The sequence below is a fragment of the Sus scrofa genome, chromosome 14 (assembly GCF_054392235.1).
Source record: "Sus scrofa isolate SSC_HxYL_T2T_F1_AM1 chromosome 14, Sscrofa_HxYL_maternal_Yorkshire_Landrace_v2.0, whole genome shotgun sequence".
In the NCBI taxonomy this organism is placed as follows: domain Eukaryota; kingdom Metazoa; phylum Chordata; class Mammalia; order Artiodactyla; family Suidae; genus Sus; species Sus scrofa.
Genome location: NC_139396.1, coordinates 62,391,977 through 62,406,029, shown reverse-complemented (window position 1 = coordinate 62,406,029; position 14,053 = coordinate 62,391,977). Strand labels below are relative to the sequence as shown.

The following is a 14,053-nucleotide window of genomic DNA, read 5'->3' as shown; positions in this document are numbered from 1 at the left end:
TGAGGCACAAGGAGGAAGGGAACTCACTGAGAGTGAGGGTTTGAAGCAGGTAGCTAGGTTTTGGCCCTGTTTTTAAGCATCAAATCAAGAAAGTAGGAAACTCTGACAGCTTCTGGCACTCAGTCAATGCCCGTAAATATTTCAGAGCTGAAAAGACAGCAACCGTTGTCCAAATGCAAGTCTAGCTTTGCCCCTGCTACCTTCCACCTACCCACCTGGCACAGAGGGGCTCTCGGAGGGTGCCCTGGGGACAAGCTGGAGGAAAACGTGCCCTGGAACAGGCCAGGGGACAGGATGAGGAAGAAGATGGTGCTCAGAGCCCCACTCGTGTGCCTTGGACTGTCCTTGCAAAGAGGGGACAGAAGAGCACCATTTGACAGATGAGGAAACGGAGGCTCAGAGCAAAGAGGTGACCTGCCCAGGCTCCTCTGGAGGGAAGGCAGCGGGCCTAGGACTGAAGCCCAGGCCTGTCTGAACAATTCAGGTTCTTATCTCTAAGCTCTGGACTGTCTTCTCATGACCCCAGGTCTACACAGATGGGTTCAGACCACCTTGCAAGTTAAGGGCATGGGTTTTAGAACTGGATAAATGGAGGTCAGATCTCAGTTCTGGCCCTTGCCAGCTGAGAGAACGCTGGGCAAGTGCCTTCGTCACCCCAACCTCAGGTCCTCTCTCTGAGGGTACCAGCATAGCTTTGCATCTAAATCTACTGAGTGTCTGGCTCAGGGTCTATCGCTCAATAAATCCTTGCTGCCATCGTAATGACCACTAACGCAGCCCAGGTTTAGCTGAAGCTGGACAGAATCTTGCACCCAGAATTCAGAGCGGCAGCTGCAGGGCCCAGGACCACAAGTATCTCAAGAGATCTGAATTAATCTTTAACAGGTAAATTCCATCCCAGCTTGGCAATGCAGAGCATTCCAGAAGAGCCTGCTGGCATGAAATGTTCCCTTGGCCCCCCAGATCCTGGATGTGACAAGAAGATGAGCTGGTCCCTAGGTCCGCATGAGTTGGGGAGGGGCCTGGAGTGTCTTTCTCAGAGTCAAATTCGAGAAACTGAGGTAGAGAGCGGGTCGGGGGGGCCTGGGGGAGGGGGTTAGAGCCACCAGCTCCATGTGGCCCCCTCCCTCCCGGGAATGCACGAGGGACCTCAAAGGACTCCAGCCCTCTCAAAAGGATGTGGTTGGGCACTCAACCATGCGACAGAGATTTACTGAGCACCATGTGCCAGGCACAGAGGCCACAGCCTTCGCATTTCTCTTTCTCCTCCACCTTCCAGCCGGCCCCCTCTCGTCCCTACCTGGGGCCTCACGCCTTGGGCCTGGATGACTCCCCCCAACCGGCCCCCCTCCAGGACCCAACTCCCTGCCTGGCTCCCAGTCTGCAGGCCTTTCCAGACCACACATCCGGCCTGTACTTCCCAGCCTAGCCGGGAAGACTTTTAGGGCTTCTGGGTCTGACCCAGCCCCTGCCTGTCTGATCCCTTGTCCTTCCTGTTCATGTTACATACTCTAGGCAAATGGGGCAATTTCGCAGCTCTCCAAACCCTAGTTTTACCACTTGGTGACAGGGTGAAGTCAGGTCCACTGTCTGAATGCTCTTTCCAGATCTTTCTGTCTTTTTAGGGCTGCACCCGCAGCACATGGAGGTTTCCAGGCTAGGGGTCTGATAGGAGCTACAGCTGCCAGCCTACGCCAGAGCCATAGCAATGCCAGATCCAAGCTGCATCTGCGACCTACACCACAGCTCAAGGCAACGCCAGATCCTTAACCCACTGAGAGAGGCCAGGGATCAAACCCTCATCCTCATGGACCCCAGTCAGGCTCACTAACCGCTGAGCCACGAAGGGAACACCTGAAACGCCACCTTGATAGAGTATCCTGCATCCTGTCACAGGGCCACCCGCAGCCCTGCTCTCCTGACCCCCATTCAGCGGCAACACCTAATTCCCATTACCTCCTGTACATGCTTGCTTGCTGGGTGCTTGCTGGTTGGGTGTGGGTACTGCCTGCCTGGAGACCACAGCTGGCACTGGGGCAATCCCAGGCCCAATGAGGCAGCCGTGAGGAGGGGCAGCCTCCCTCCCATCTCACTGGCTCCCTTGGAGCACCCAGTTCATGCCCCTGGGGCTGGGGCTAGGCTGCGGTCCGAGGTACCTCAGTGCCCAGCCCAGGGCTGGCCCAGGGTGGCTTCTCAGGAGGGTGTGATGGACAAAAGAGTAAATAGCTGAAGCCCCGCTCACACCAGATGAGGTGGGAGCCGCCTTATATCCACAGACCCTGGCCAGGATATAAGGCGGCTGGTCTGGATTTAGCTTGGGAAATCCCAGGCCTCATCTTCAATGCAGGGCTCTCTCTCGCATCATTTTCCTCAGGTGACCATTCCCTACACCTGGGAAAACTCACTTCAAGATGACCCCACCCTGGAGCTCCCATCATGACTCAGTGAAACGAATCTGACCAGCATCCATGAGGATGTAGGTTCAATCCCTGGCCTCGCTCAGTGGGTCAAGGATCTGGCATTGCTGTGAGCTGTGGTGTAGGTCACAGACGCAGCTTGAATCTGGCATTTCTGTGGCTGTGGCGGGCAGCTACAGCTCCGATTCGACCCCTCCATGTGCCGCGGGTGCGGCCCTAAAAAGACAAAACAAACAAATATATATATATATATATATATATAAAACGCCATCCTGCTTTTTACAACCTTGAGCCTGCCTGGTCTATGACTGCCATTTACTGTTTGGGGGAGCCCCTCCTTCCTGTGACTTACCAATAAAGGTGAGAAAGAGGAGTCCCCAGCCCCTCTGGTTCCCACCATTATTCAAAAAGAATGATCTGGAGAAATGTGGAAATGGTCAATTACCTTTTTTCATTCCCTCCATTAAGACATTTGAGGAAAAAAAAAAAAAAAAGATGTTTGGGGCCACAACCACCAACACAAGCATAGAGATGGCAGGGACCCCAGGTACCGTGTGGGGCCCCCACAGGTCAGCTGTCCTCACCCTGGTCCTGGGAGTCACCCTCAGCCTAACCCCCTCCATTCTGCAGATGAGCTCTCTGTCCCTCAGCTAAGGGAGGAGCCCAAGGTCACAAAGTAGTGGGTGGCAGAGCAGGGGTTCAGGGCCACAGTGGCCCCACTTTTTTTTTTTTTTTTTTTGCTTTTTAGGGCCACACCAGTGGCATATAGAGGTTCCCAGGCTAGGGGTCCAATCAGAGCTACAGCTGCCAGCCTACACCACAGCCACAGCAACACTGGATCCTTAACCCACTGAGTGAAGCCAGGGATAGAACCAAGACTTCATGGTGCCTAGTCGGATTCATTTCCGCTGCACCATGACAGGAACTCCTGGCCCCACTTTTAGCCTCACAGATGACCCTGGCCTGACCCTCATACCCCGCCACCTCTTCACTGAGTTGCCCTGCTGTCCTCGCCCCAGAGATAAAGTGGTGAAGCTTAAACCTTCTAGCAGGTTTTAGCATCCCAGAGCAAAGCTCACACACAACTGCACGCCCCCACCATGGCCCCAAGCAGAAACCCCTGTTCTAGACACAGGGCAGCCATAAGCACCCCACCCCCCGCCCGCCACCTTCCAAGACACCCCCTGGGCGCCAGGCAGGGAGCAGCCCTGGGTTTAAATTCCACCTGGCTACACCCCCCACCTGATCCTCAGTTTCCTCATCTGCAAAATGGGGAGGACAGATAGAGAAACTGGCTGGGCCTGGGCCAGGTGGGGGGCGGGGAGCTCAATTAAGGGGCCTGTGGGTGGAATCACCTGGCATGTGGGGCAGGGCAGGTCTCTCCAGGTCCTCAGAGACCCTCCCAGACTCCTCAGGACAGAGCTGAAGGGGCGGTTAAAGATTATCCTGCCTCACGGGGGGGTTGGGGGGAAGGGCCTTCTCTCTGGGACTCAGTAACCAAGAAGTGGCCTTTGGAAGCTCCAGACTCCCAGTCTCTCCGCCAGGCAAAAAGCAAACCTCAGCACCCCCAACTCCCTCAAGCCCCCCAAAAAGGGGTGAGCCAGAGGTGGGCTGCAGGGCCTCCTGCGTTTGGTCCCCAGTCCTCCATCCCAGAGACCAGCAACCCCAGAGCCCACCATGGGCGCCCATTTCACAGGTAATAAAACCGAAGACCAGAGAAGCGGTGCAGGACCCATGAGTCCCCCTGCGGGTCCCGCGCCCCAGGCCGGCTCTCCGCTGCCGTCAGGATGGGCCCGGGGGCGCTCGGGGTCCTAGCCGAGCCATCCCTCCCGGGTTCCCCGCCCCGAAGGCTCAGGCCCCACTCACCTCCCGGAGGGCTCGGCGCTGGTGGCCCCGAGAACGCGGCGCTTCCTGAAACCCGGCAGCCGCCCCGTGCCCGCCCGCCGTCGCCGCGTCCCTCCTCCCGGGGCTCAGGTTCCACAGCCGCGCGCCGCCCCCGGGCGCACCCCGCCCACCTCGCGCCCGGACAGGCCGCCCCTGAGGGGGGGGAGGCGGGGCCTCAGTTTCCACACCTGGAAGGTGGGCCTCAGCATCCCTAGTTGAGGGGCAGGAGCTTAGTGGAGGGGGCGCTGGCTGGAATCGAGAGATCTCGGACTCCTGACTTCGCCAGCCTGGCTTCCTCATCCTTTAACGGGCCGCTCGCTGATTCCTCCAAGCCTTCGCTCATTCATTCATTCATTCAGCAGAAAATTCAGACAGACCTTCAGCAGGTCCCGGCTCTTAGGCAGCTCCACGTCCAGTAGGGGAGGCACCTGAGTTACAGACAGGGCGGTCCAGGACTAAATCCGGGTGAGCTCCTTGTAACTTCACCTGGTTACCCAGTGCCTAGTACAGAGTCTGGCACTAAGTAAATGATCACGGTGTGGTTTTTGTTGTTGTTGTTGTTGTTTGGTTATTTTCTCTTTTGGCCACCTCCAGGCATACGGAGTTCCCAGGCCACGGATCAGATCCGTCTTTGCCGCAGCTGCTGACAGTGCTGGATCCTTGAACCCATTGTGCCGGGTTGGGGATCAAACCTGCGTCTTGGCATTGCAGACACACTGCCCATCTGTTGTGCCACCGAGGGAACTCCTCTTGCTTTTTTAAATTGGGTGGTGATGGTGAGCCCCACCATTGCATTCTCACCTTCTACCCCAGACACTTGAATACCTCCATGGGACGGGCAGCTCACTTCTGCTGGGACTGGTTGGAGACCTCAAGCCGGACTTCCTGAGCCCAAGACCTGGCTCTGTGACTCACCAACTAAGCAGCCAGTCCCTTTGCTGCACCTCAGTGTCCCCTGTGTAGAGTGAGGCGTAGCTATGTCCCCACTCATGACATGGTGAAGATGCTGGGAGCACAAGGTCTGTGCAGAGTTCAAGGAACATTCTTTTCCCTTTTTATCATTATTGTTTTTACTAAATTGAGCTGACTCCCCCCATTGGGAAGACAGTGGTCTTTCCTCCTCAGCTTTCAAGAAGAAATAGCTCCTATGGGATATTGTTCAGTGTCTAGAAAGAGGAATTTCAGAATTGCTGGAGACAAAGAACCTTAACTTAATGGAAGTGATGTGTTCAAACCCCCAGTGTGAAACATTTACCAAAAAATAAACCTTAAGAATGAACTCACTGAGCATGGGGGGCAGGGATAATAGCAAATAAAACTTCTTTCCATTAGGTCGTGAGGGAGGGACTGCTGTGCCCACTTTACAGGTGAGAAACTGAGGCTTGGAAGGCAGCATGGCTTCTCCAAAGGCCCCTCCATGAGGGGATGGGGAGGAAAAACATCTCCCTCTGGGTTTCCAGGATCGTAAACAGAGCAGAGAGGAAGCAGTCTGGTAACGAGGAATGTAAACACACGGCCACTCAAACTTCCCTGATGGAAAGCCCATCTGTTGGGGGCCTTCCAGGCTGGGGCTGGGGCCAGATTCAGGAGCAGAGGAGTCATGAGCATAGCTACTCTGGAGTCCATTTCTGCAGATAGGCTCTTCTTTAAAAAGAAGAAGAGGGAGGAGTTCCTGTCGTGGCACAGTGCAAACAAATCCAACTAAGAACCATGAGGTTGCAGGTTTGATCCCTGGCCTCCACTTATCAGATTAAGGATCCCCCTTTGCTGTGGCTGTGGTGTAGGCCAGCAACTGTAGCTCCAATTGGACCCCTAGCCTGGAAACCTCCATATGCTATGGGTGTGGCCCTGAAAAGCAAAAAAAAAGGGGGGGGGGAGAAGAGGGGGAGGGGAAGGAGAAGAAAGGAAGGAAAGAAGGAAATGACAGGGATAACTGAGGTTAGTAGAGGGTCAATGGAGGGAGCAGGAGGGTCAAGGATGCTGTTTGTTCTTTGTCAAAGTTAAGGGGATAAGACATGAGCCCGAAGCATCAGCGTGGCTATCCCAACTCTCTCCTGATCACCATTTCACAGACTGGGCAATTGAGGCCCCCATGCAAGGAAGTGATTCGTCTTGGGCCTGGAGGCTAGATCCTGGCCTCTGGGCCAGTTGTGGGTTCAAACTCTGCTGATGAGGTGGGAGCCGTGAGCAAGAGCCTCTCCCACTCAGTGCCTCAGTCTTCTTATCTGAAAAATGGGTATCAGTTTCCACAAGGCAAGGACCCAGGGAGTCTTGTGTGCAGCTGCAGGGCCAGAACCTGGCACTTAGTAGTTGCTTTTAAAATACTGGTCGAGGAGTTCCCGTCGTGGCGCAGTGGTTAACGAATCCGACTAGGAACCATGAGGTCGCGGGTTCGGTCCCTGCCCTTGCTCAGTGGGTTAACGATCCGGCGTTGCCATGAGCTGTGGTGTAGGTTGCAGACGCGGCTCGGATCCCGCGTTGCTGTGGCTCTGGTGTAGGCCGGTGGCTACAGCTCCGATTCAACCCCTAGCCTGGAAACCTCCATATGCCGCGGAAGCGGCCCAAGAGATAGCAACAACAACAAAAAGACAAAAGACAAAAAAAATAAAAATAAAATAAAATAAAATAAAATACTGGTCGAAAAATAAAATAAATAAAATACTGGTTAACTGCTGTATAGCACTGGGAACTATATCTAGTCACTTATGATCAAGCACGATGGAGGATAATGTGTGAAAAATAATGTATATATGTTTTTGTGACTGGGTCACTTTGCTGTACAGTAGGAAACTGACAGAACACTGTAAAGCAACAATAATGGAAAAAATTAAAATCATTAAAAAATAAATAAAATACTGGTTGAGCTGTAGGGAGGGGAGAACAGAGTTACAGTTTAATGGGTACAAACTGTCGGTTTTACAAGATGAAAAGAGTTCTGGAGATGGATGGTGGTGATGGTTACACAACAACGTGAATTCATTTAATGCCACTGAACTGTATACTTCCAAATGGCTTACGATGGCAAATTTTGTTATGTGTATCTTACCACAACAGATGAAAAATTGGGGAAAAATACTGGTTGATTGAAAGCACGCAGGCGTGCCTCACAGGGAAGCAGGAAATAGGAAAAATGAGGTGTTCAGGGCACCCAGCAAACACTGTTTGACTAACTATGAACAGGGCCACTGCTAGGATGTGACTGCTTTTATTTCACTGTTTTTGTTGCTGGTGAAACACTCCAGCCTCTGCCTTGGAAGGAGGAGAGATTCTTGACAGAAAGAACCTTTCCTCTTAGGGACGAAAAATTTTCAAAGCCCTTAAAACAGGTGGGGAGAGAGTTCCCTGTGGCTCAGTGGATTAAGGACCTGGGGTTGTTACTGCTGTGGCACAAGTTCTACACCTGATCCAGGAACTTCCGCAAGCCATGGCGCAGCCAAGAAAAGAGAAGAGAAAAACAAAGCAAAGAAAGTGGGTGGAGAGTCCTTTAGAGCCTACAGGCAGGCCAAGTGCCTGAGGGGGGCTCGGCCACATCCACTAAGGAAGGTTCGTGGGTAGCACCAAGGGCCTGCACTTAGCTGCCTTCCATAATCAGTGCAAGGCACTGGAGAGAGATGGGTTTGCCTCTCAGAGACTTTATACCTAGTGCGCCTGTCCCTACCCCTGGTTATAAGAACAAGACATGGCGTTCCTGCTGTGGCTCAGTGGAAACGAACCCAACTATCAGTGGGTTAAGGATCCGGCATTGCTGTGAGCTGTGGTGTAGGTCAGAGACATGGTTCAGACCTGGCATGGCTGTGGCTGTGGCCAGCAGCCGCAGCTCCGATTCGACCCCTAGCCTGGGAACCTCCATATGTTGCAGGCGTGGCCCTAAAAAGCAAAAAAAAAAAAAAAAGACATGAGCATCTCACTTTGCAGGTGGCATAGATAGCCCTGATGCTGCCAGTTCATCTCCTGATAGCCGAGGAGGGAGGGATTCTTATGCATTTGCTATAAAAGGACACAGAGAAGCCACATGCCTGAGATCCTGTAGCTTGTAGGATTGGAACCCCAGTCCAGCAGACTCTAGACAGTGTAACACAGTCAAGAAGAACATGGTCTCAAAAAAGACAGGTCATAACATGTGTTAGCAAGGATTGGGGGACAGTGGGGAACCTGGACCTTCATACACTGCTGGTGAGAATGGAAAATGGTGCAGCCACTGTGGAAAAGTTTGGCAGTTCCTCAGAAGGTTAAATATAGAGTTACATATGACCCAGCAATTCCATGCCTAGGGATACAGCCAGGAGAAATGAAATCATATGAACACACACACAAAAAAACACCTTGTATACAAATGTTCATAACAGTATTATTCATAATAGCCAAAAAGAGAAATGACTCAAATGATGAGCGGATAAATTAAATGCGATATATTTATTCAATGGACTATTGCTCAAAATAAAAAGAATGAAGTGTTCACACCTGATGCAACATGGATGAACCATGAAAACATTACACGGAGTGACAAAAGCCTACATCAGGAGTTCCCTTGTGGGTTAAAGATTTGGTGTTGTCACTGCAGCAGCTCAGGTCACTGCTGTGGTGTGGGTTTGGATCCCTGGCCTGAGAACTTCCACATGCCATGGGCTCGGAAAAAAAAAAAGCCAAACATCGAAGGCCATATATTGTATGATTCCATTTATATGAAATGTCCACGAGAGGTAAATCCATAGAGACAGAGGGTTGTGAGGGGCGGGGGAGAGAGGAGGCTTAGAGGGCTGATGGCTAAAAGGTATGGGGTTTCTTTTTAGGATGATGAAAACGATGTCAAATTGACTGTGGTCGTAATTGCATCCATCTGTGACTCTACAAAAAACACTGGATAGGACGCTGTAAATGAGTGAATTTCATGGTGTGTGAATTGTATTTCAATAGAACTGTTACAAAAGTTTTTTTTTTAATTTTTATTTACTTATCTATTTTTGTTTTTTCTAGGGCCACACCCACGGCATATGGAGGTTCCCAGTCTAGGGGTCTAATTGGAGTTGTAGCTGCCGGCCTACACTACAGCCACAGCAACGCTGGATCCATAACCCACTGAGGGAGGCCAGAGATCGAACCCACAACCTCATGGTTCCTAATCAGATTTGTTAACCACTGAGCCATGACGGGAACTCCCAAAATTTTTTAAAATGGAAAAAAAAGAACATGGTCTCTGGAGTCAAATGGATCTGGGTGTGACTCTTCCACATTCCTAAGCTGTGTGACCTCAAGCAGGTGACCCTGCTTCTCTGAGCTTCACTTCTTCATCTATGACATGGAGATAGTAACGGCCCCCAACCTTGCCTGGTTGGGAGGATCAAACACGATGGGTCATGCTCCTGAGGGCTGGGCAGTGTCGACACAGTAATGCTCAGTCAACAGTCCTCTGAGGCCACCGTGTTTGCCCACCAAGACCACCTAACTCCCCCTTCTGAGCACTCTCAGGTCTCCCCAGGATGCTCCCTTACGCTACTTACATCTTCCTTTCCAGGAATCTTGTGAGGTTGACATCAGTGTCTCCATTTTACAGATGAGAACTACTGAATCCAGAAAACAACCGACATCCCTGGCATGGGCCCCCTCAATCCCAGGCAGAAATTTCTTTCCCTACCCATGCTGCTCTGCCTCTGCCCTCTCCCCTCCCCGTCTCCCATGGGCACTCCCTTGGCCCAGCTGGTGGCCTCATAGCTCCAGAGCTTGGTTCAGGCCAAGAGTTGGTGTCCTCAGGACCTGGTGTGCTTTTCAGAGTTGTGGGTGTGCAGCCCAAGCCACCACGTGGGGCTGGACTCCTGCAGACCCCGGCTGCCTCATCCCCTCCTCCTGATACACCTCAGAGGCGTGGGTCTCCTCCAGCCCTTTTTGCAGGTGAACAAACAGAGGCGCCACATGGTGAAAGCCTCGTGCCTGAGGACACAGTCAGGATTTGAACCCAGGACCATATGAATTCAAACAGCACCCTCCAGCCCCTAGAGCAGCCACCGGGCACAGCCTCGTGTACCTCCATCCCCTCACCTCTGACATCAGAAACCCTGCTCACTCGCATCCACTTGGGTGAGGTTGGGGAGCATGGGGTTGTGGGGTGGTGAAGAAAAGAAACGACTGGGGGAAGGGGGAAGAGGGCATACCAGGGCTGGCTTTTGTGCATTTATGCAGCACCTGCTGTGTGCCAGGAGCTGCATAGGGCTTGACCCTCATGGTTCCCTCCCAGCTACAGGAGAGGAAGCACACTCAGAGAGGTGAAGGAACCTGCCCAAGGTCATACAGCGAGGGAGGGGAGGGTGCAGCGTCCCCAAAGGACAGCAGACCCCAGGAGATCACACCCTCCCACAATTACCCAGAAGCCACCGAGACAGAACACAAAGAAGCTGGGGACAATCAGCTGGTTTGTCCGCCTCTGACCCACAAATAGCCGGATTTTGTTTCAGAGACTGGAGGCCCTGCCCTGCCAGGGACCTTCAATGAGGCTCTTCTGGAATTCTCCCTGGGGCAGAAACCTGAGGCCAGGTGGGAAGGAAGCCCTTCCCCTCAGAGGTCCGTTGCCATGGGCACAGCCTCTCCCAGCCCTCAGCCACCGGCTGTGATTCCAGTTTGCTGGGCAGCAGGCTTGGTGGCCTGTGGGTGTGGCCGAGCCACAGCTGGCCACGGGCATTTCAAAGATAGCTTTTCTCTGCAGTTGCGGCCTAAAGAGGGCGGGGCAGGGTGGGGGCTGGTGCCAGTGGGGGCTGAGTAATTCCTGGTTTCCTAACTGGGGTCCCTCGGGGGGCTCCTGGGGATCCATGGAGGCCCCCAGAGTGGTGACCAAAATTATGAGGGGAGTGAATAAACCCTTTGCTGAGAGGCCCAGAACTTTCACAGAGGTCTAGGACCCCAGACTCCTGGCTTGTAAGTGATGAAGTCTCAATTTTTCCTGCCAAGAAGAGGCAGAGATTGGACAAGGGAGCGAGCAGCTGAGACCCACTGAGAGATGAGCTAACAGCTTTTTAAAATGAGAATTGTTTTTGTCACTCTCTACTCATAGAGGTTTATTACTTCCCTTGCTTTAAAACAAAAACCAAACTCACATTGGCCTCAGAATTACTAGGTTTCATCTGGAACGGTCCTCCCCTCCTTGATCACTAGGCTCCAGCCACTTTGGCCTTGCTCTCCGTCCTGAGAATAGGGTGCTCTCTCTCCTGCCCCAGGGCCTTTGCACCAGCTGTTGCCAGCCTCTTTTCATTGTCTGCTCTTCCCCTCCCCCACCCCAGATCTCAGCTGAAATGTCACCTCCTCAGAGGGTTTCTCCCTGCCCTCTCCCTCTAACTCTCTTCCAGTGGACCATGAGCCCCTTGGAGGGTGCACCCTTGGCTGTCTTGGGACTCGTGTATAGTAGGTGCTCAGGAAACCAGAGTTGACTGACTCACCTTCCAGACACTCCTCTCTGAGATAGATCAAGAACCATCATCTTAGCTGCCCTTTAACAAGCACCCTCTAGGTGTCAAGCTTCGTGCTAAGTGCTTTGTACAGGTGGTCTCACTATGAGTCACAAGGAGAAACCAATGTGCTCACTTGCGGATGGAGCATTGATTTCCTTGAACTACAAATTCGAACCAGGGACTGGTTGCAGGGACAGCCCACTGTAGATTGATAGAGTGGGAGGGAGCTTTGAACTGTCTAATCTCCTGACTTTATCCGCAGGGAAACTGAGGCCCAGAGGGGAGAAAGCACTTGCTCAGAATCACACAGAAGACTGAGGCAGAGCCAGGAACAGCAGCCAGACTGCAGGATATTTTCTGGGGTTTTCCTGCTGTTGTGTTGACATTAGACTTGCCATATCTTTCACAATAAGGAGTAAGTGGACGTGGTTTGGTTTAACGGCATAAGGGGCCAGGTTGCCCCTCAGGAGCTTCTGGCAGGCCACAGCATCCTGATAAATATATTAATAAGTGCCACTTACTGAACATCTGTGCCAGGCATTTTACACACGTCTGACGGAATCCTGCAAGGTAGAGGTGTTCCTGTCCCATTGTACAGGTGCAGAAACTGAGGCTCAGACTGATGGACTGATTTCCCATGATCACACAGCTACAAAGTTATAGAACCTGGACTTGAACCCCAAAATTGTGAGGTGATGATGGTGGTGCTAGTGCTAGCAGTAAAGCAGTAGTAGCAGAATTAGGAGCTGCAGGAAGTAGCATTAGGAATAGTAGCATAAGTAACAGGACATACCTTTGACTCAGCAACCGTCATGAAACCCAAAACATCCAGGCTGAGAGGCTTCGAACTTTCGCAACACTGTTCAAATAGGGCTCCTCACTTAGCCTTTGGAAAATACCCCGAACACGTTAGGAGGGCAAGGAACACACACCTTGGGCGCGGACAGGCGGATACTCCCAGCTCTGTTGCCGCCACAGCGGCGCAGTGCCAACAGCGCCACCTACCGGAACGCGCAAGACCTGCAGGAGGTCAATGCGCAGGCGCGGGGGTCGGGGCGGGGTGGGCACAGGCCGAAGAGAAGGCGGCGCGAACCAAACGAACCTATCAACCGATCAACTAAACCCGGGGTGTGGAATCTTCCTCCATTCTCGTATAAGCATCTGCAAATGATCATTGGGTCCACACTGAATGACTAGCAGGCAAGCGCCTGCCCAGGCGGTTTCACTGAGTATCATTGAGCTGGGAACTGTTAGTTTCCATCCCCATTGTACTGATGAGAAAACAGGCTCGGAGAGGGGAAGTGATTTATCTAAGGTCACTCGGCTGATAAATAACAGAGCCAGGACTCCAACACTCGATCACATTACAATACACTCGGCATCACACACACAAAGAAGAGGTGGTTTTGTTTTGTTTTGTTTTTAAATTGGAGCTGCAGCTGCAGGCCTATGTCACAGTCTTCGCAATGCGAGAATCCAGCCCCGTCCGTGACCCTCGCAGCAACTTGTGGCAACGCCGGATCCTTAACCCACTGAGGGAGGCCAGGGATCAAACCTGCATCCTCATGGATACTAGTTGGGTTCAGCTGAGCCACAATAGGAACTCTAAGAGCTCTTTTTTAAAGGAATATACAGAATTTTGAGATGTTGTTGGCAGAATTTTATATTCAAAGGGAAGAATCCTGGAGTTCCCATCGTGGCTCAGCGGAAACGAATCCGACTAGTATCCATGAGGACGCAGGTTCAATCTCTGGCCTCACTCAGTGGGTTAAGGATCTGGCATTGCCCTGAGCTGTGCTGTAGGTGGCAGACTTGACTCGGATCCTGCATTGCTGTGGCTGTGACATAAACTGGCAGCTCTGATTGTACCCCTCACCAGGGAACTTCCATATGTCTCGGGTGCGTCCCTAAAAAGCCAGTCACTGATTTACTAGTCCATCTTTCCCACTAGATTACAAGCTCTGTAGGAACAGAAATGAAGTATAGAATATTTCCCTCTATATTTAACTGTATTATCAGAAAAATCATCAGTCCTTGAGAAAGTGCAAATAACCAATGGTCACAGGCTTGGAGAGGGAACAGGGATTGGTGGGGACTGAGGCAAAATGGAAGATATCCACCTACTTGTCCCATCCAGCCAAAGGGGCCATCATCTCTCAGCTCCTGCCCGGCCATCTAATCTTTCAAAAGAAGCTAAAAATCAAGATTTTTCTGTGATATGTCCCCGGTTTCTCAATGTGGCAATCAGTTCATTTTTTCTTCTTTTTTGGCCTCCCTGTGGCATATAGGGTTTCAGGACCAGGGATCAGATTGGAGCTG

The 14,053-nt window shown here is 52.1% G+C and overlaps 1 protein-coding gene across 4 annotated transcripts in view; it reads right to left on the bottom strand.

The window, feature by feature from the left end:
* TRPV4 (transient receptor potential cation channel subfamily V member 4) overlaps positions 1–4,336 on the bottom strand; it is a 41,869-nt gene extending 37,533 nt beyond the window's left edge. For 2 of the 4 annotated variants that reach the window (XM_084992536.1, XM_084992538.1), the window contains exons 1-2: positions 4,284–4,336; positions 2,461–2,633 (exon numbers count right to left, since the gene is read on the bottom strand). The gene's annotated coding sequence lies outside the window, so the exon portion shown is untranslated. The remainder of the gene's footprint in view (positions 1–2,460; positions 2,634–4,283) is intronic. The other 2 variants (XM_013982949.3, XM_021071776.2) reach the window with 1 other exon arrangement.
* Between the last annotated feature and the right edge of the window lie 9,717 nt (positions 4,337–14,053).